The sequence below is a fragment of the Arachis ipaensis genome, chromosome B8 (assembly GCF_059453495.1).
Source record: "Arachis ipaensis isolate K30076 ecotype BB chromosome B8, ASM5945349v1, whole genome shotgun sequence".
Taxonomy (NCBI): domain Eukaryota; kingdom Viridiplantae; phylum Streptophyta; class Magnoliopsida; order Fabales; family Fabaceae; genus Arachis; species Arachis ipaensis.
The window spans coordinates 33534865-33556468 of NC_142443.1; the positions used below are offsets into that span (position 1 = coordinate 33534865).

General features: G+C 39.1%; 2 non-coding genes across 2 annotated transcripts; both read right to left on the bottom strand.

Moving 5' to 3' along the window:
• Positions 1 to 6318: 6318 nt before the first annotated feature.
• On the bottom strand, positions 6319 to 6422 carry LOC148547648 (small nucleolar RNA R71). Its single transcript, XR_015897119.1, has one exon. It is a non-coding gene; the product is annotated as a small nucleolar RNA R71 (small nucleolar RNA).
• A 5118-nt stretch (positions 6423 to 11540) lies between these two features.
• LOC148547649 (small nucleolar RNA R71) lies at positions 11541 to 11648 on the bottom strand. The gene has a single exon (XR_015897757.1). It is a non-coding gene; the product is annotated as a small nucleolar RNA R71 (small nucleolar RNA).
• Positions 11649 to 21604: the final 9956 nt, after the last annotated feature.

Here is a 21604-nt window from a genome sequence, read left to right on the forward strand (position 1 = left end):
GCATCCTTCTATAAGCAAACACTCCGGATGGACATGTGAATGATGTTTTCTCTTGATCCTGGGGATCTACTGCAATCTGGTTATAGCCTGAGTAGCCATCCAAAAAGCAGTAATAATCATGACCTGCTAGTCTCTCTAGCATCTGGTCTATGAATGGTAAAGGAAAATGATCCTTTCTGGTGGCTGTATTGAGCCTTCTGTAGTCAATACACATGTGCCACCCTGTAACTGTTCTTGTAGGAACCAGTTCATTTTTTTCATTATGAATCACTGTCATGCCTCCCTTTTTTGGGACAACTTGAACAGGGCTCACCCAGGGGCTATCAGAAATGGGATAAATAATCCCAGCCTCTAGTAATTTGGTGACCTCTTTCTGCACCACTTCCTTCATGGCTGGATTTAGCCGCCTCTGTGGTTGAACCACTGGTTTGGCGTTATCCTCCAATAGGATTTTGTGCATGCATCTAGCTGGGCTTATGCCCTTAAGGTCACCTATGGACCACCCAAGAGCTGTCTTGTGTGTCCTTAGCACTTGAATAAGTGCTTCCTCTTCCTGTGAATTTAAAGCAGAGCTTATGATCACTGGAAAAGTGTCACCTTCTCCTAGAAATGCATATTTCAAGGATGGTGGCAGTGGCTTGAGCTCTGGTTTAGGAGGTTTTTCCTCTTTCAGAAGAAAGTTCAGAGGCTCTTTCATGTCCCCTGAATCCTCCAAATCAGGCTGAACATCTTTAAAGATGTTTTCCAACTCTGATTCGAGACTCTCAGCCATGTTGATCTCTTCTACCAAAGAGTCAATAAGGTCAACTTTCATGCAGTCTGTTGATGTGTCTGGATGCTGCATGGCTTTGACAGCGTTCAACTTGAACTCGTCATCGTTGACTCTCAGGGTTATTTCCCCCTGCTGGACGTCAATGAGGGATCGTCCAGTTGCTAGGAAGGGTCTTCCTAGAATGAGAGTAGCACTCTTGTGCTCCTCCATTTCCAGCACAACAAAGTCAGTGGGAAAGGCGAATGGCCCAACTCTGACAATCATGTCCTCAATCACGCCTGATGGGTATTTAGTGGAACCATCAGCAAGTTGGAGACATATCCGGGTTGGTTTAACTTCTTCAGTTAAGCCAAGTTTCCTGATAGTGGATGCAGGTATTAGGTTGATGCTTGCCCCAAGATCGCATAAGGCTGTCTTGGTGCAATCACCTTCCAATATGCATGGTATCAGAAAACTCCCAGGGTCTTTAAGCTTTTCAGGAAAGCTTTTCAGAATGACTGCACTGCATTCTTCAGTGAGGAGAACTCTTTCTGTTTCTCTCCACTCCTTTTTATGACTCAAGATCTCTTTCATGAACTTGGCATAAGAAGGTATTTGCTCAAGTGCCTCTGCAAATAGAATCTTTATTTCAAGAGTCCTTAGATAATCTGCAAAGCGAGCAAATTGCTTATCCTGCTCCTCTTTCCAGAGTTTTTGAGGATAAGGTATCTTGGCTTTATATTCCTCAACCTTAGTGGTTAAAGAAGCCTTTTTAGAGGGGTTGTTATCAGCACTTGTGGGTGTCTGATCCCTCACTGGCAATTGAGTACCAGAGTCAGAAGCTGGAGTGACGTTAGACGCCAACTCACTGTCTGTTCCTGGCGCCTGAACGCCAGAAATGTGCCCCTGTTGGGCATGGTCTGGGCGTTCAGCGCCAGCCTTCCACCTATTTTCTGGCGTTTTAGTGCCAGAATTATTTTTCCCTGGGCTCTTACTGTCCTCAGGGGAATCTTTGGTGGGTTGCTCATTTCTTGAATTTTTGATGCCTTGAGGTGGGGTATTTAATGTTTTCCCACTTCTTAATTGAACTGCTTGGCATTCTTCTGCTATTTGCTTTGATAGCTGCTGCTTTGTTTGCTTAAACTGTTCTTCCATATGTATATTAGCCATCCTTGTCTCCTGTAACCTGTCTTTGAATTCGGCTAGCTGCTTTGTTAGCAAATCTAATTGCTGATTGAATTCAGCAGCTTGTTTTACAGTACTGAATTCAGCAGTTACTGTTTTAACCTCTTCGTTCATGGAAGGGTTGCTGCTTAGATACAGATGCTGATTCCTGGCAACTGTATCAATGAGCTCTTGAGCCTCTTCGATTGTCTTTCTCATATGGATAGATCCACCAGCTGAGTAATCTAAAGACATCTGAGCTCCTTCTGCAAGCCCATAGTAGAAGATGTCTAACTGAACCCACTCTGAAAACATTTCAGAGGGGCATTTTCGTAGCATCTCTCTGTATCTCTCCCAGGCATCATAAAGAGATTCATTATCTCCTTGTTTAAAGCCTTGGATGTCCAGCCTCAGCTGTGTCATCCTTTTTGGAGGGAAATATTGATTCAGGAATTTTTCTGTCAGCTGTTTCCATGTCCTTATGCTGGCCTTGGGTTGGTTATTTAACCACCTCTTAGCTTGATCTTTTACAGCAAATGGAAACAGTAATAGTCTGTAGACATCCTGATCTATTTCCTTATCATGTACTGTGTCAGCAATTTGTAAAAATTGTGCCAGAAACTCTGTAGGTTCTTCCTGTGGAAGACCGGAATACTGGCAACTTTGCTGCACCATGATAATGAGCTGAGGATTCAACTCAAAGCTACTAACTCCAATGGAGGGTATGCAGATGCTACTCCCATATGAAGCAGTAGAGGGGTTAGAATATGACCCCAAAGTCCTCCTGGGCTGTCCATCTCCACTTATGTCCATGATGGATCTATGGATATAACTTGGACTGATTTACCTTTTTATTTATTTTATTTTATAAGAAGTAAATACTTAAATAAAATAAAATAACTAAAAAGAATGTGAATTTTGAAAAATTTTTTTTTCGTAAAAAAAAATTTAAAAATAATTAGTTAAAAAAAAAACAGAAATTTTTGAAAAAGAGGGGAGATATTTTCGAAAATTTGAGAGAGACAGAGTTAGTTAGGTAGTTTTGAAAAAGTTAAGAAACAAACAAAAAGTTAGTTAGTTAGTTGAAACAAATTTTGAAAAGATATGAAGTTAGAAAAGATATTTTGAAAAGATATTTTTGAATTTAGTGAGGAGAGAGAAAAACAATAAGATAGTACAAGATTTAAAATTTTTAGATCTAATGCTCCTTGTTTTCGAAAATTTTGGAGGGAAAAACACCAAGGAACACCAAACTTAAAAATTTTAAGATCAAGACACAAGGAAACTCAAGAACACTTTGAAGACTCACAAGAACACAAGAACATGAAGGAAGAACACCAAACTTAAAATTTTTTTGAAAACCAAACAAAATTTTCGAAAATCAAAGGGAAATCAACAAGAAAACACCAAACTTAAAGTTTGGCACAAGATTTAATAGAAAAAAAATATTTTTGAAAAAGAATGTTTTGAAAAGAGTATAAAAGATTCTAACCCAATCAAATTAATGTTCTAGCCAAATGAGTTATGGGACCTTATTTTAAGAAAGATTATTTTTGAAAACACCAAACTTAAAGTTTGGCACAGGATTTAATAGAAAAATTATTTTTGAAAAAGGTTTTAAAAAATATGATAGCCAATTATCATGAACATAAACACCACGTTCTAAATAACTGAGCTATAAATTTAAAGTATTTTAACAAGGGGTAATTAATAAAAGACTCTAAACCAAAAAAAAGAAAGATTTTTCCTAATCTAAGCAAAAAAATAATCCGTCAGTTGTTCAAACACGAACAATCCCCGGCAACGGCGCCAAAAACTTGGTAGCACGAATCACGAATCACACTTTTCACAACGCGTGCCACTGACCAGCAAGTGCACTGGGTCGTCCAAGTAATACCTTACGTGAGTAAGGGTCGAATCCCACGGAGATTGTTGGTTTGAAGTAATCTATGGTTATCTTGTAAATCTTAGTCAGGAAGTCAATTATGTTTATCAATTGAATTGTGAATAACCAGTAGAGCATAAATTAAAAGTTACTTGTTGTGCAGTAATGGAGAATATGTTGGAGTTTTGGAGATGCTTTGTCTTCTGAATCTCTGCTTTCCTCTGTCTTCTTGTTCACGCACGCACGTCCCCCTATGGCAAGCTGTGTGTTGGTGGATCACCGTTGTCAATGGCTACCTTCCATCCTTCCAGTGAATACTACGCTCACGCGCTCTGTCACAGCACGGCTAATCACCGGTTGGTTCTCGATCCGGTTGGAATAGGATTTACTATCCTTTTGCGTCTGTCACTAACGCCCAGCCTTCAGGAGTTTGAAGCTCGTCACAGTCATTCAATCCTTGAATCCTACTCGGAATACCACAGACAAGGTTTAGACTTTCCGGATTCTCATGAATGCCGCCATCAGTTCTAGCTTATACCACGGAGATTCTGATTAAGGAATCTAAGAGATACTCATTCAATCGGATATAGAATGGAGGTGGTTGTCAGGCACACGTTCATGGTTTGAGGAAGGTGATGAATGTCACGGATCATCACCTTCATCACAGTTAAGCGCGAATGAACATCTTAGATAAGAACAAGCGTGTTTGAATGGAAAACAGAAATACTTGCATTAATTCATCGAGACACAGCAGAGCTCCTCACCCCCAACAATGGGGTTTAGAGACTCATGCCGTCAGAGAATACAAAGTTTAGATCTGAAATGTCATGAGATACAAAATAAGTCTCTAAAAGTTGTTTTTATACTAAACTAGTAGCCTAGGGTTACAAAATATGAGTGGACTATGATGGATGATGCAGATATCCACTTCTGGGGCCCACTTGGTGTGCCGGGGCCCACTTGGTGTGTGCTGGGGCTGAGATTTCGTGCAGAGGCCATTTGTGGAGTTGAACGCCAGTTTTTATGCCAGTTTGGGCGTTCAACTCCAGTTTTTGATCCTTTTCTGGCGCTGGACGCCAGAATTGGGCAGAGAGCTGGCGTTGAACGCCAGTTTACATCGTCTATCCTTGTGCAAAGTATGGACTATTATATATTGCTGGAAAGCCCTGGATGTCTACTTTCCAACGAAATTGGAAGCATGCCATTTCGAGTTCTGTAGCTCCAGAAAATTTACTTTGAGTACAGGGAGGTCAGAATCCAACAGCATCAGCAGTCCTTTTTCAGCCTGAATCAGATTTTTGCTCAGCTCCTTCAATTTCAGCCAGAAAAATACCTGAAATTACAGAAAAACACACAACTCATAGTAAAGTCCAGAAATATGAATTTTTCCTAAAAACTACTAGAAATAGACTAAAAACTAACTAAAACATACTCTAAACTATATGAAATTATCCCCAAAAAGCGTATAAAATATCCGCTCATCAATCATTCCCCCAGTCAAGGCTTTTTATTTTGAATAATATAAATTTCTTTTAATTTTCGTTGCATTTAATTACAATTATTTATTTTCTGTCATTCAACTCTCAAAATCCCTCGGAAACTCCTGATTAATAAATTAGCACCCTTTTTAGCAACTCGTTGGGAGACGACCTGAGACTCATACTCCCAGTATTTTTATTCTAAACTTTTGTGACAACTTTTCTAAATTGATGAGGCGGATCTTAGCTGGTTAAGAACTATACTCGCAACGTTGTTTTTATATTGACTTCTTAATTGGCCGACTCCCGCCCTACCCTATCAATTTTTGGCGCCGTTGCCGGAGAGTTGCAATAGTGTGCTAAATTATTAATTAGTGTACATATTTTTATTTTTATTTACATATTTTATTTTTATTTTGTTACCATGAGCTATATGTATCTCTCATTGAATGACGCGTTCACTGCCTGATCCGAGCTTAGCTGCATTTGATCCTGAAATTGAAAGAACTATTTCACGTATTAGGCGAGCTCGGCGTCGGTTAGCCTCTAAGGGTAGTGAAGTGATTATTATCGATTCACCAGTCTCATTTGAGGACGAATCTGAACCGCCATCTGAGAGCGAAACAAGCTCCTTTACTACTGATTCAGTTGATTCGCGTGCAGATAGAATGGCAGCACCTAGGAGGATCACTCTCCAGGAAGCTAGAGCCCCAGATTTTACACTGTAGCCGTATCAAGTGCATCATCCAACTCTGGCTGCAGATTTTGAACTAAAGACTGCACTAATCAACTTGATGCCCAAGTTTCATGGCTTACCTGCTCAGGAGCCTATCAAGAACCTAAGGGATTTTCAGACAGCCTGTTCTACTGTTAGGCGTCATGGTGCAAATGAAACTTCTATTTTGTTAACCGCTTTCCTGTTTTCTCTTGAGGGAAAGGCGAGGGAGTGGTATTACTCCCAACCTGAAGCAACTGTTACCAACTAGGATACGCTTAGGAGAGAATTCATGGAAAAATACTTTCCAGCTGAAGTTACAGATAGATTGAGAAAAGAGATCTCCTGCATTGTTCAAGGTGAATTAGAAACTCTCTATGAGTATTGGGAGCGCTTTAAGAACCTTCTGGACGCATGCCCCCATCACATGATTGATAGGTTAGTGTTGATCAGCTACTTCACTCAAGGAATGAAGCCTAGGGATAAGATTACACTGGATGGTGCTAGCAATGGTTCTCTGAAAAAGTACAAGACCGCAAATGAAGCATGGCAACTGATCAGCGACTTAGCTGAGTCTACTAGGAATCACAGGCACAGGAACAACCACTCAAAGGCTGTTGCAGAGGTTTCCTTTAGCAGTGAGACTACTGCTCTTACACAGAGTATATGTGAAATGACTAACCTACTGAAGCAGATGCAGTTGAATCAACAACAAACTCAGCCTTCCCCCACCACAACAAAGCCAACAGTTAGTTCCCCAAAGAGTATGCGAAATCTGTGCTGATTATAGTCATTATACTGATGAATGTCCGCAGCTCCAACAAGAAGACAACACTGTGGTAGCCACTCATAACTTCTATGACCGCCCGAATCAAGGATACAATCAACAAAACGGTAACTACAACTAAGGTGGGAACTATAACCAAGGGTGGCAGGACAACTCCAACCAGGGTTTGAGAAATAATTCCAACCATGGTTGGAGGGAAAACTATAACAGAGGAGGCAGAGACAATAATGGAAATTAGAGGTGGAATAACAACAACAGACAGCAAAATCAGAACCAGCCTTACAGAGCACCTCACCTAAGGCAGTCTCAAGGACCCCAGCACAACCAACAACAGATCCCTCAGATCACTTATCCCCCTTCCTCATCAAATGACGAGATGCTACGCTCTCTTGCACAAGGACAACAGGACATGCAGACTACACTGAACTCTACTCTAAATGGTCTGAATGCCACTTTACAAGCTCTTGTCTCCCGGATAGATTCATTACCTGCTTCCACCAACCAACCTTCAAGCTCCAGTGGAATTCTTTCTCAACCTTTACCTAATCCCAAGGGTGGCATCAATGCCATTACTTTGAGGTCCAGAACCACACTACAAGAGAGGGATCATGAGGAGCCAAGCCCACAAGAATACACCCCAGTTGAAGATGTGGTAGAAATGGAAGATGCTGAAGAGGAAGAGGAAGTACAAGACAAGGTTGAAGAAGAAGTAGCTCAGCAAGGGAATGGAGCACCAAGGGATGCAGAAGCTACAAATAGCGCCATTCCTATCCTATTTCCACACCTTGCAAGGAAGTCCAGAAAGCAGATGGAACTTGATGCCAAAATGGTAGAAATTTTCAAAAAGGTTGAGGTAACTGTTCCCCTTTTTGATGTTATTCAGCAGGTACCTAAATATGCAAAGTTTCTGAAGGATTTATGCATACATAAAGATAAAATTAATGAATTAGAAACTATTCCTTTAGGTAGTTCTATATCTACTTTAATGGGAGTGATGAGCGGATAATTTATACGCTTTTTGGTATTATTTTTACATAGTTTTTAGTATGATTTGATTAGTTTTTAGTATATTTTTATTAGTTTTTAAATAAAAATCACATTTCTGGACTTTACTATGAGTTTGTGTGTTTTTCTGTGATTTCAGGTATTTTTTGGCTGAAATTGAGGGACTTGAGCAAAAATCAGATTCAGAGGCTGAAGAAAGACTGCAGATGCTGTTGGATTCTGACCTCCCTTCACTCAAAGTGGATTTTCTAGAGATACAATAGTCCAAATGGCGTGCTCTCAATTGCGTTGGAAAGTAGACATCCAGGAATTTCCAGCGATATATAATAGTCCATACTTTGCCCGAGTTTAGACGACGCAAACTGGCGTTCAACGCCAGCTCTCTGCCCTATTCTGGAGTTAAACGCCAGAAACAGGTTACAAAGCAGAGTTAAACGCCAAAAATAGGTTACAAGCTGGCGTTTAATTCCAAGGAAGACCTCTACACGTGAAAGCTTCAATGCTCAGCCCAAGCACACACCAAGTGGGCCCGGAAGTGGATTTCTGCATCATTTACTCATTTTTGTAAACCCTAGTAACTAGTTTAGTATAAATAGGACTTTTTACTATTGTATTTACATCTCTGGTCGTTTAGTTCTTAGATCATGGAGGCTGGCCATTCGTCCATGCCTGGACCTTATCACTTATGTATTTTCAACGGTGGAGTTTCTACACACCATAGATTAAGGTGTGGAGCTCTGCTGTTCCTTATGAATTAATGCAAAGTACTATTGTTTTTCTATTCAATTCAAGTCTATTTCTTCTCTAAGATATTCATTCGCACACAAGAACATGATGAATGTGATGATTATGTGACGCTCATCATCATTCTCACTTATGAACGCGTGCCTGACAACCACTTCCGTTCTACATGCAAACAAGCTTGAATGTGTATCTCTTAGCCTCCTGATCGTGAGATCAGAGTCTTCGTGGTATAGGCTAGAATTATTGGCGGCCATTCTTGAGATCCGAAAAGTCTAAACCTTGTATGTGGTATTCCGAGTAGGATCTGGGAAGGGATGGCTGTGACGAGCTTCAAACTCGCGAGTGCTGGGCGTAGTGACAGACGCAAAAGGATTACTGAATCCTATTCCAGCAGGATCGAGAACCGACAGATGATTAGCCGTGTGATGACAGCGCATTTTAGACCATTTTTACTGAGAGGACGGGATGTAGCCATTGACAACGGTGATGCCCAACATACAGCTTGCCATGGAAAGGAGTATGAAGGATTGGATGAAAGCAATAGGAAAAGAGAAGTTCAGAAGGAATAATAGCATCTCCATATGCTTATCTGAAATTCTCACCAATAAATTACATAAGTATTTCTATCCTATTTTATATTTAAATTATATTTTAATTATCAAATCTCCATAACCAATTGAATCCGCCTGACTGAGATTTACAAGGTGACCATAGCTTGCTTCAAGCCGACAATCTCCGTGGGATCGACCCTTACTCACGTAAGGTTTATTTCTTGGACGACCCAGTGCACTTGCTGGTTAGTTGTGCGAAGTTGTGACAAAGAACTAAGATTATGAACGGGCGTATTAAGTTTTCAGCGCCGTTACTAAGGAATGAACGATCACGATTTTGTGCACCAAATTTTTGGCGCCGTTGCCGGGGATTGTTCGAGTTTGGACAACTGACGGTTCATCTTGTTGCTCAGATTAGGTAATTTTATTTTAATTTTTAAGCTTTTTATTTCTTATTTTCGAAAATAATACAAAAATTTTTTTTTCTTCTTTTTCGTTTTTCCCAAAATAATTTTCGAAAAAACCAAAAAAAATTCTTATAAAATCATAAAAACAAAAAATTTTATGTTTCTTGTTTGAGTCTAGTGTCAATTTGTAAGTTTGGTGTCAATTGCATGCTTTTAACTTTTCTTAAATTTTCGAAGAACACATGCATTGAGTTTCTTTCTTGTTCTTCATGATCTTCAAGTTGTTCTTGATGATTTTCTATGTTTGATCTTTAATTTTTCTTGTTTTGTGTCTTTTCTTGTTTTTCATATGCATTTTCAATTTGTTAGTGTCTAAAGTTTGAAAATTTCTAAGTTTGGTGTCTTGCATGTTTTTCTTTTCTTAAAAATTTTCAAAAATAAGTCTTGATGTTCATCTTGATCTTCAAAATGTTCTTGGTGTTCATCTTGACATTCAAAGTGTTCTTGCATGCATTGTATGTTTTGATTCATAATTTTCATATTTTGAGTCTTTTCATTGTTTTTCTCTTTCATCATTCAAAATTCAAAAATCAAAAAAATATCTTTCCCTTATTCTCTCATAAATTTTCGAAAATTTGGTTTGATTTAGTCAAAAAGTTTTTAAATTTAATTGTTCTTATGTGTCAAATCAAATTTTCAATTTAAAAATTCTATCTTTTTCAAATCTTTTTCAAAAATCAAATCTTTTTCATTTTTTTTCATAATTTCAAAATTTTCAAAATTTATATTCAAAATCTTTTTCTTATTTTTACTTTATATTTTCAAATTTATTACTAACATTTAATATTTTGATTCAAAAATTTCAAGTTGTTACTTGCCTATTAAGAAAGGTTCAATCTTTAAAATTTTAAAATCATATCTTTTTATTTCTTGTTAGTCAAGTAATCAACTTTAATTTTCAAAATCAAATTTTTTTAAATTTCCTTTTCAAATCTTTTTCAAAATATCTTTCAATCATATCTTTTTCAATTTTAATTTCAAAATCTTTTTCTAACTTCTTATCTTTTCAAAATTGATTTTCAAATCTTTTTCAATTAACTACTTGACTTTTTGTTTGATTTTAAAAGTTTTATGTTTCAATCATATCTTTTTCAAAACCACCTAACTACCTTTCTCTTTCCAATTTTCGAAAATTACTAACCTCTTTTTCAAAATTACTTTTCATTAACTAATTGTTTTAAATTTCAATTTAATTTTATTTCTCTTCTTAATTTTCGAATTTTAACTTTAATTTTAAATTAAAAACAAAAATATTTTTATTTTATTTTATTTTCGAATTTTCTCCCCCTCATCTCTTTCTAATTATTTTATTTATCTACTAACACTTCTCTTCTTCTTAAAAATTCGAACCCTCTCCCTCTTTTTGTGTTCGAATTCTTTTTCTTCTCTTCTACTCACATAAAGGAACCTCTCTATTGTGACAAAGAGGATCCCTATTATTTTCTGTTCCCTTCTTTTTCATATGAGCAGGAGCAAGGACAAGAACATTCTTGTTGAAGCTGATCCGGAACCTGAAAGGACTCTGAAGAGGAAGCTAAGAGAAGCTAAAACACAACACTCTGAAGAGGACTTTACTGAAATTTTCGAAAAAGAAGGAGACATGGCCGAAAATAATAACAATGCAAGGAAGATGCTTGGTGACTTTACTGCACCAAATTCCAACTAACATGGAAGAAGCATCTCAATTCCTGCCATTGGAACAAACAATTTTGAGCTAAAGCCTCAATTAGTTTCTCTGATGCAACAGAATTGCAAGTTTCATGGACTTCCATTAAAAGATCATTTTCAGTTCTTAAATGAATTCTTGCAGATCTGTGATACTGTTAAGACCAATGGGGTTGATCCCGAGGTCTACAGGCTTATGCTTTTCCTGTTTGCTGTAAGAGACAAAGCTAGAATATGGTCGGACTCTCAACCTAAAGATAGCCTAAACTCTTGGGATAAGCTGGTCACGGCTTTCTTAGCCAAGTTCTTTCCTCTTCAAAAGCTTAGCAAGCTTAGAATGGATGTTCAAACCTTCAAACAGAAAGAAGGTGAATCCCTCTATGAAGCTTGGGAGAGATACAAGGAACTGACCAAAAAGTGTCCTTCTGACATGCTTTCAGAATGGACCATCCTGGATATATTCTATGATGATCTGTCTGAATTATCTAAGATGTCATTAGACCATTCTGCAGGTGGATCCATTCACCTAAAGAAAACGCCTGCAGAAGCTCAGGAACTCATTGACATGGTTGCAAATAACCAGTTTATGTACACTTCTGAAAGGAATCTTGTGAGTAATGGGACGCCTCAGAGGAAGGGAGTTCTTGAAGTTGATGCTCTGAATGCCATATTGGCTCAGAACAAAATATTGACTCAGCAAGTCAATATGATTTCTCAGAGTCTGAATGGATTGCAAGCTGCATCCAACAGTACTATAGAGGCATCTTCTAAAGAAGAAGCTTATGATCCTGAGAACCCTGCAATAGCAGAGGTGAATTACATGGGTGAACCCTATGGAAACACCTATAATCCCTCATGGAGAAATCATCCAAATTTCTCATGGAAGGATCAACAAAAGCCTCAACAAGGCTTTAATAACGGTGGAAGAAACAGGTTTAGCAATAGCAAGCCTTTTCCATCATCCACTCAGCAACAGACAGAGAATTCTGAGCAGAATCCATCTAACTTAGCAAATATAGTCTCTGATCTATCTAAGGCCACTCTAAGTTTCATGAATAAAACAAGGTCCTCCATTAGAAATTTGGAGGCACAAGTGGGCCAGCTGAGTAAAAGAGTCACTGAAACTCCTCCTAGTACTCTCCCAAGCAATACAGAAGAAAATCCAAAGAGAGAGTACAAGGCCATTGATTTGACCATCATGGCCGAACCTACAAGGGAGGAGGGAGACGTGAATCCCAATGAGGAAGACCTCATGGGACGTCCTCTGAACACTAGAGGGTTCCTCAATGAGGACCTGAAGGAATCTAAGGCTCATACGGAGACCATAGAGGTTTTATTCAACCTGCTTCTGCCCTTCATGAGCTCTGATGAGTATTCTTTCTCTAAAGAGGATGAAGACATTACTGAAGAGCAAGTTGCTAAGTACCTTGGTACAATCATGAAGCTGAATGCCAAATTATTTGGTAATGAGACTTGGGAAGATGAACCTCCCTTGCTCACCAATGAACTGAATGCATTGGATAGGCAGAAATTACCTCAAAAGAAACGGGATCCTGGTAAATTCTTAATACCCTATACCATAGGCACCATGACCTTTGAGAAGACTCTGTGTGACCTGGGGTCAGGCATTAACCTTATGCCACTCTCTGTAATGGAGAAACTTGGGATCTTTGAGGTGCATGCTGCCAGAATCTCATTAGAGATGGCAGACAACTCAAGAAAACAGGCTTATGGACTAGTAGAGGACGTACTAGTAAAGGTTGAAGGCCTTTACATCCCTGTTGATTTCATAATCCTAGACACTGGAAAGGATGAGGATGAATCCATCATCCTTGGAAGACCCTTCCTAGCCACAGCAAAAGTTGTGATTGATATGGACAGAGGAGAATTAGTCCTTCAACTAAATGAGGACAACCTTGTGTTTAAAACTCAAGAATCTCCTTCTGTAACCATGGAGAGGAAGCATGAAAAGCTTCTCTCACTGCAGAGTCAACCAAAGCCCCCACAGTCAAACTCTAAGTTTGATGTTGGGAGGCCACAACCAAACTCTAAGTTTGGTGTTGAACCCCCACATTCAAACTCTAAGTTTGGTGTTGGGAGGTCCCAACATTGCTCTGAATATCTGTGAGGCTCCATGAGAGCTCACTGTCAAGCTATTGACATTAAAGAAGCGCTTGTTGGGAGGCAACCCAATGTTATTTAATTATATCTATTTATTTTCCATTGCTATTTTATGTTTTTTTAGGTTGATCCTCTTGTGGAGTCACAAAAACTACTAAAAAATCAAAAACAGAATGAAAAATAGCATTGAAAATAGCACACCCTGGAGGAAGAATATTCTGGCATTTAAATGCCAGAAACAAGCATCTGTCTGGCGTTTAACGCTAGAAACAAGCACCAAGCTGGCGTTTAACGCCAGAAACAAGCATCAACCTGGCGTTAAATGCCAGAAACAAGCTACATTTGGGCGTTTAACGCCAAAAACAGGCAGCAAGCTGGCGTTTAATGCCAGACATGCATTCTAAGGGCGTTTTGCACGCCTAGTTGGTGTAGGGATGAGAAATTCTTGACACCTCAGGATCTGTGGACCCCATAGGATCCCCACAGGATCTGTGGACCCCACAGGATCCCCACCTACCCCACATCTTCTTCTTTCCTCTTTACACCTTTCCATAACACTCTTCCCCAAAATAACCTCCACCAATCACCTCCATACCTCTTCCCTAAATACCCTTTTCACACATTACAACAACCACTTCTCCCCCTTGGCCGAATACACTTTCTCCCTCCATCTCCTCCATTTTCTTCTTCTTCTACTACTTATTTTCTTCTTTTTCTTGAAGATGAGCAAACATTTTAAGTTTGGTGTGGTAAAAGCATTGCTTTTTTGTTTTTCCATAACCATCAATGGCACCTAAGGCCAGAGAAACCCCAAGAAAGAGAAAAGGGAAGGTAATTGCTTCCACTTCTGAGTCATGGGAGATGGAGAGATCCATCTCAAGGGTCCATAGCTCAGTAGTAGAGCATTTGACTGCACAACAAGAGAGCCCACTCATGGACCTCAACAAGAGCATGAGGAATTCCCTCACCAAGAAATCTCTGAGATGCCTCAAGGGATATATTTTCCTCCACATAACTATTGGGAGCAACTAAGGATAGGAGCACCAAAATCACTAGGGATGAAGCAACAAAGGCAAGGAAGAGACATAGAGGAGCTCAAGAGCACCATTGGTTCTTCAAGAAGAGGAAGACGCCACCCTCACTAAGGTGGACCCGTTTCTTAATCTCCTTGTTCTTATTTTCCTGTTTTTCGTTTACTATGCTTTATGTTTATGTTTGTGTCTTATTACATGATCATTAGTATTTAAGTGTATATGTCTTAAAGCTATGAATGTCCTATGAATCCATCACCTTTCTTAAATGAAAAATGCTTTAATTAGAAAAGAACAAGAAGTACATGAATTTTGAATTCATCCTTGAAACTAGTTTAATTATTTTGATGTGGTGACAATACTTTTTGTTTTCTGAATGAATGCTTGAACAGTGCATATGTCTTTTGAAATTGTTGTTTATGAATGTTAAAATTGTTGGCTCTTGAAAGAATGATGAAAAAGGAGAAATGTTATTTGATAATCTAAAAAATCATAAAATTGATTCTTGAAGCAAGAAAAAGCAGTGAATACAAAAGCTTGCAAAAAAAAAGAGAGAAAAGAAAAATGGCAAAAAAAAAAAGAGAGAAAGAAAAAGAAAAAGCAAGCAGAAAAAGCCAAAAGCTCTTTAAACCAAAAGGCAAGAGCAAAAAGCCAATAGCCCTTAAAACCAAAAGGCAAGGGTAATAGAAAGGATCCAAGGCTTTGAGCATCAGTGGATAGGAGGGCCCAAAGGAATAAAATCCTGGCCTAAGCGGCTAAACCAAGCTGTCCCTAACCATGTGCTTGTGGCGTGAAGGTGTCAAGTGAAAACTTGAGACTGAGCGGTTAAAGTCGAAGTCCAAAGCAAAAACAGAGTGTGCTTAAGAACCCTGGACACCTCTAATTGGGGACTCTAGCAAAGCTGAGTCACAATCTGAAAAGGTTCACCCAGTTATGTGTCTGTGGCATTTATGTATCCGGTGGTAATACTGGAAAACAAAGTGCTTAGGGCCACGGCCAAGACTCATAAAGTAGCTGTGTTCAAGAATCAACATACTGAACTAGAAGAATCAATAACACTATCTGAATTCTAAGTTCCTATAGATGCTAATCATTCTGAACTTCAAAGGATAAAGTGAGATGCCAAAACTGTTCAGAGGCAAAAAGCTACTAGTCCCGCTCATCTGATTGGAGCTAAGTTTCATTGATATTTTGGGATTTATAGTATATTCTCTTCTTTTTATCCTATTTGATTTTCAGTTGCTTGGGGACAAGCAACAATTTAAGTTTGGTGTTGTGATGAGTGGATAATTTATACGCTTTTTGGTATTATTTTTTCATAGTTTTTAGTATGATTTGATTAGTTTTTAGTATATTTTTATTAGTTTTTAAATAAAAATCACATTTCTGGACTTTACTATGAGTTTGTGTATTTTTATGTGATTTCAGGTATTTTCTGGCTGAAATTGAGGGACTTGAGCATAAATCAGATTCAGAGGCTGAAGAAGGACTGCAGATGCTGTTGGATTCTGACCTCCCTATACTCAAAGTGGATTTTCTAGAGATACAGGAGTCCAAATGGCGCGCTCTCAATTACATTGGAAAGTAGACATCCAGAGCTTTCCAGAAATATATAATAGTTCATACTTTGCCCGAGTTTAGATGACGCAAACTGGTGTTCAACGCCAGCTCTCTGCCCTATTCTGGAGTTAAACGCCAGAAACAGGTTACAAAGCAGAGTTAAACACCAGAAACAGGTTACAAACTGGCGTTTAACTCCAAGGAAGACCTCTACACGTGAAAGCTTCAATGCTCAGACCAAGCACACACCAAGTGGGCCCGGAAGTGGATTTCTGCATCATTTACTCATTTCTGTAAACCCTAGTAACTAGTTTAGTATAAATAGGACTTTTTACTATAGTATTTACATCTCTGGACGTTTAGTTCTTAGATCATGGAGGCTGGCCATTCGGTCATGCCTGGACCTTATCACTTATGTATTTTCAACGGTGGAGTTTCTACACACCATAGATTAAGGTGTGGAGCTCTGCTGTTCCTCATGAATTAATGCAAAGTACTATTGTTTTTCTATTCAATTCAAGTCTATTTCTTCTCTAAGATATTCATTCGCACACAAGAACATGATGAATGTGATGATTATGTGACGCTCATCATCATTCTCACTTATGAACACGTGCCTGACAACCACTTCCGTTTTACATGCAAACAAGCTTGAATGTGTATCTCTTAGCCTCTTGATCGTGAGATCAGAGTCTTCGTGGTATAGGCTAGAATTATTGGCGGCCATTCTTGAGATCCGAAAAGTCTAAACCTTGTCTGTGGTATTCCGAGTAGGATTTGGAAAGGGATGGCTGTGACGAACTTCAAACTCGCGAGTGCTGGGCGTAGTGACAGACGCAAAAGGATTACTGAATCCTATTCCACCAGGATCGAGAACTGAAAGATGATTAGCCGTGTGATGGCAGTGCATTTTGGACCATTTTCACTGAGAGAACGGGATGTAGCCATTGACAACGGTGATGCCCAACATACAACTTGCCCTGGAAAGGAGTATGAAGGATTGGATGAAAGCAATAGGAAAAGAGAGGTTCAAAAGGAATAATAGCATCTCCATACGCTTATCTGAAACTCTCACCAATAAATTACATAAGTATTTCTATCCTATTTTATATTTAAATTATATTTTAATTATCAAATCTCCATAACCAATTGAATCCGCCTGACTGAGATTTACAAGGTGACCATAGCTTGCTTCAAGCCGACAATCTCTGTGGGATCGACCCTTACTCACGTAAGGTTTATTACTTGGATGACCCAGTGCACTTGCTGGTTAGTTGTGCAAAGTTGTGACAAAGAACTAAGATTATGAACATGCGTATTAAGTTTTCAGCGCCGTTACCAAGGAATGAACGATCACGATTTCGTGCACCAGGGAGGTATACCTGAAAAATGTAGTGATCCAGGTCCATGCATGGTTAATTGTACCATTGGAGGTGTAATATTTTCTGACTGCATGTGTGATTTAGGAGCGTGTGTTAGTATAATGCCATTGTCTATATATGATACTTTGAGGCTCTCTCCCTTAAAAAGGTCGGCAGCTCGTTTTGTGTTAGCATATAAAAGCATTATTACAGTAGTTGGAATTGCTGAAGATGTATTAGTGAGCATTAAGGGGCTCACATTTTCCATTGACTTCTATATCCTGGAAATGCCCCCTAATAACTCAGGAAGACCATCATCAATCCTGCTTGGAAGACCATTCCTGAAGACTTCGAAGTTCAAGCTGGATGCATTCTCAGGAACTTACTCCTTTGAGATAGATGGCAGAGCAGTGAGTTTCAGTTTAAATGAAGCTATGAAGCACCCTCCAGAAGATCATTCTATCTTCCAGTGCGACATCATTGATGAAACTGTAGCGAAAGTTCACCAAGAAGAAGTAGAAGAGAAGCACATGGAGCAAGGTCCAAGTGTGGGGACACCCTCTGAACACAATGAGGACACTTTGCCATTATCACTAGTCCCGGATGATCCAGAGCCTAGCCATGAGCAAAAATTGGAATTAAATCCCCTTCCTCCACACCTCAAGTATGCTTACCTTGAGGATAATCAGAAGTTCCCAATTATCATTGTAAGGGAACTCACTTCCCAACAGGAAGAGCAGCTGCTTAGTGTGCTGAGAAAACATAAGAAAACAATTGGGTGGAGCTTGGCGGATATAGTAGGCATCATCCTTCAAGTTTGTGAGCACAAAATATTCTTAGAAGAGGGAGCAAAGCCTGTCTGTCAACCCCAAAGAAGATTGAATTTCACCATCTTAGAAGTTGTCAAGAAAGAAGTGACCAGGCTGCTTGAAGCAGATATAATTTACCCCATCTCAGACAGCGAATGGGTCAGTCCAGTACAAGTGGTGCCCAAGAAGTCTGGAGTCACAACAGTAAAGAATGAGCATGGAGAGCTCCTGACAACTAGAGTGCAGAATTCATGGAGGGTTTGCATTGACTATACGCATCTCAACCAAGCCACTCGCAAGGATCATTACCCCTTGCCATTTATTGATCGGATGTTTGATCGCCTGTCAGGTAGATCTCATTACTGTTTTTTAGATGGTTATACAGGCTACTTTCAAATTTATATAGTTCCTGAAGATCAGAAGAAGACTACTTTTACATGTCTTTTTGGAACGTATCCATATAAGAGAATGCCTTTTGGCTTATGTAATGCACCGGATACTTTCCAAAGATGCATGATGAGTATCTTTTCAGATCTTATTAAGAACTGTATGGAAGTATTCATGGATGATTTTAGCGTTTATGGTGATTCCTTTAACCTTTGCTTGGATAGTTTAGCTAGAGTATTAGACAGGTGTGTTAGTTCAAACCTTGTATTGAATTTTGAAAAATGTCACTTTATGGTAAAACAAGGTATTATACTAGGACATGTTGTGTCTAATACTGGTATTTCTGTAGATCCAGCAAAGGTAGATGTCATTTCTAGTTTACCTTACCCCTCCTACGTGAGGGAAATCCGTTCGTTCCTTGGCCATGCAGGTTTCTACAGGAGATTCATTAAGGACTTCAGTAAGGTAGCATTACCTTTATCCAGACTGCTGCAGAAATATATTGAGTTCGAGTTCAATGAGGATTGCTGATTAGCGGATAATTTATACGCTTTTTGGCATTATTTTTAGGTAGTTTTTAGTATAATTTAGTTAGTTTTTACTATATTTTTATTAGTTTTTAAATAAAAATCACATTTTTAGACTTTACTATGAGTTTGTGTGTTTTTATGTGATTTCAGGTATTTTCTGGCTGAAATTGAGGGATTTGAGCAAAAATCTGATTCAGAGGTTAAAGAAGGACTGCAGATGCTGTTGGATTCTGACCTTTCTACACTTGAAATGGATTTTCTAGAGCTACAGAAGCCCAATCGGTGCGCTCTCAATTGCGTTGGAAAGTAGACATCAAGGGCTTTCCAGCAATATATATATATAATAGTCCATACTTTGCCCGAGTTTTGATGACGAAAACTGGCGTTCAAACGCCAACTTCCTGCCCTATTCTGAAGTTAAACGCCAAAAACAGGTTGCAAACCAGAGTTAAACGCCAGAAACAGGCTACAACCTGGCGTTTAACTCCAAAAAGAGTCTCTACACATGAAAGCTCAATGCTTAGGCCAAGCACACACCAAGTGGGCCCGGAAGTGGATTTCTACATCATTTACTTATCTTTTGTAACCCTAGCTACTAAACTACTTTTAGTGATTTATTTTATATCTCTGGTTAGTCTTTGAATAATTTTATGTTCAGAGATCATGTTTAGGGGGCTGGCCATTCGGCCATGCCTGGACCTTCATCACTTATGTATTTTCAACGGTAGAGTTTCTACACACCATAGATTAAGGTGTGGAGCTCTACTGTTCCTCATGAATTAATGCAAAGTAATATTGTTTTCTTATTCAATTCAAGCTTATTCCTATTCTAAGATATTCGCTTGCACTTCAACCATGATGAATATGATGATCCGTGACACTCATCACTATTCTCAACCTATGAACGCGTGCCTGACAACCACTTCCATTCTACCTTGGATTGAGCGTTTATCTCTTAGCCTCCATTCTGAAAGATCGGAGTCTTCGTGGTATAAGCTAGAATTATTGGTGGCCATTCTTGAGATCCGGAAAGTCTAAACCTTGTCTGTGGTATTCCGAGTAGGATCTGGGAAGGGATGACTGTGACGAGCTTCAAACTCGCGAGTGTTGGGCGTAGTGACAGACGCAAAAGGATCACTGAATCCTATTCCAACATGATCGAGAACTGACAGATGATTAGCCGTGCAGTGACAGCGCATTTGGACCATTTTCACTGAGAGGACGGGAAGTAGCCATTGACAACGGTGATGCCCAACATACAGCTTGCCATAGAAAGGAGTATGAATGATTGGATGAAGGCAGTAGGAAAGCAGAGGTTCAGAAGGAACAAAGCATCTCCATACGCTTATCTGAAATTCTCACCAATGAATTACATAAGTATCTCTATCTTATTTTCTGTTATTTATATTTTAATTATCAAAATCCCATAAACATTTGAATCTGCCTGACTGAGATTTGCAAGATGACCATAGCTTGCTTTAAGCCGACAATCTCCGTGGGATCGACCCTTACTCACGTAAGGTTTATTACTTGGACGACCCAGTGCACTTGTTGGTTAGTTGTATCGGAGTTGTGAAAAAGAATTTGAGATTATGAACGTGCGTACTGAGTTTTTGGCGCCGTTGCTAGAGATCACAATTTCGTGCACTAATTGCATGCAAGCATTTGATAAGCTGAAGATTGCCCTGACTCAAGCTCCAATTGTGAGAGGACCAGACTGGAGCCAGTCATTTGAGATTATGTGTGATGCCTCCAACCAAGTAGTAGGAGCGGCGTTGGCTCAGCGCGAAGGTAAGGATCCTTTCGTAATTGCTTATGTGTCTAAGATCTTAGACGCTGCTCAATCTAATTACACTACTACTGAAAAAGAGCTTCCTGCTATTGTTTTTGCTCTGGATAAATTCCGAGCCTATTTACTTGGTACTAAGGTGGTAGTGTACTCAGACCATGCAGCTCTAAAATATTTATTAGCTAAAAAAGAGTCCAAACCAAGGCTAATACGTTGAATACTGCTGTTGCAAGAGTTTGATTTAGAAATTAAGGATAGGAGTGGTAACCAGAATTTAGTGGCAGACTACTTGAGTCGTCTTGAGCACATTAAGGATGACTCCACTCCTATCAATGATACTTTCCCATTGGATAGCTTGCATGCAGTATCTGAAGTAGCTCCTTGGTATGCACCTGTAGCTAATTATCTAGTTAGCCATACTTTTGGTGGACGAAATTGTGATTACACTTTGATTATGTAAAATTCATTGCTCTTTCTTTCCCTGGCAATGGCGCCAAAAAAACATGATGCCAATACCATGGTTCACAACTTCGCACAACTAACTAGCAAGTGCACTGGGTCGTCCAAGTAATACCTTACGTGAGTAAGGGTCGAATCCCACGGAGATTGTTGGTATGAAGCAAGCTATAGTCACCTTGTAAATCTCAGTCAGGCAGATATAAAATAGTAATGGGGTTTTCGAAAATAATACTAAAATAAGGATAGAAATACTTATGTAATTCATTGGTTAGAATTTCAGATAAGCGTGTAGAGATGCTTTCGTTCCTCTGAGTCTCTGCTTTCCTGCTGTCTTCATCCAATCAA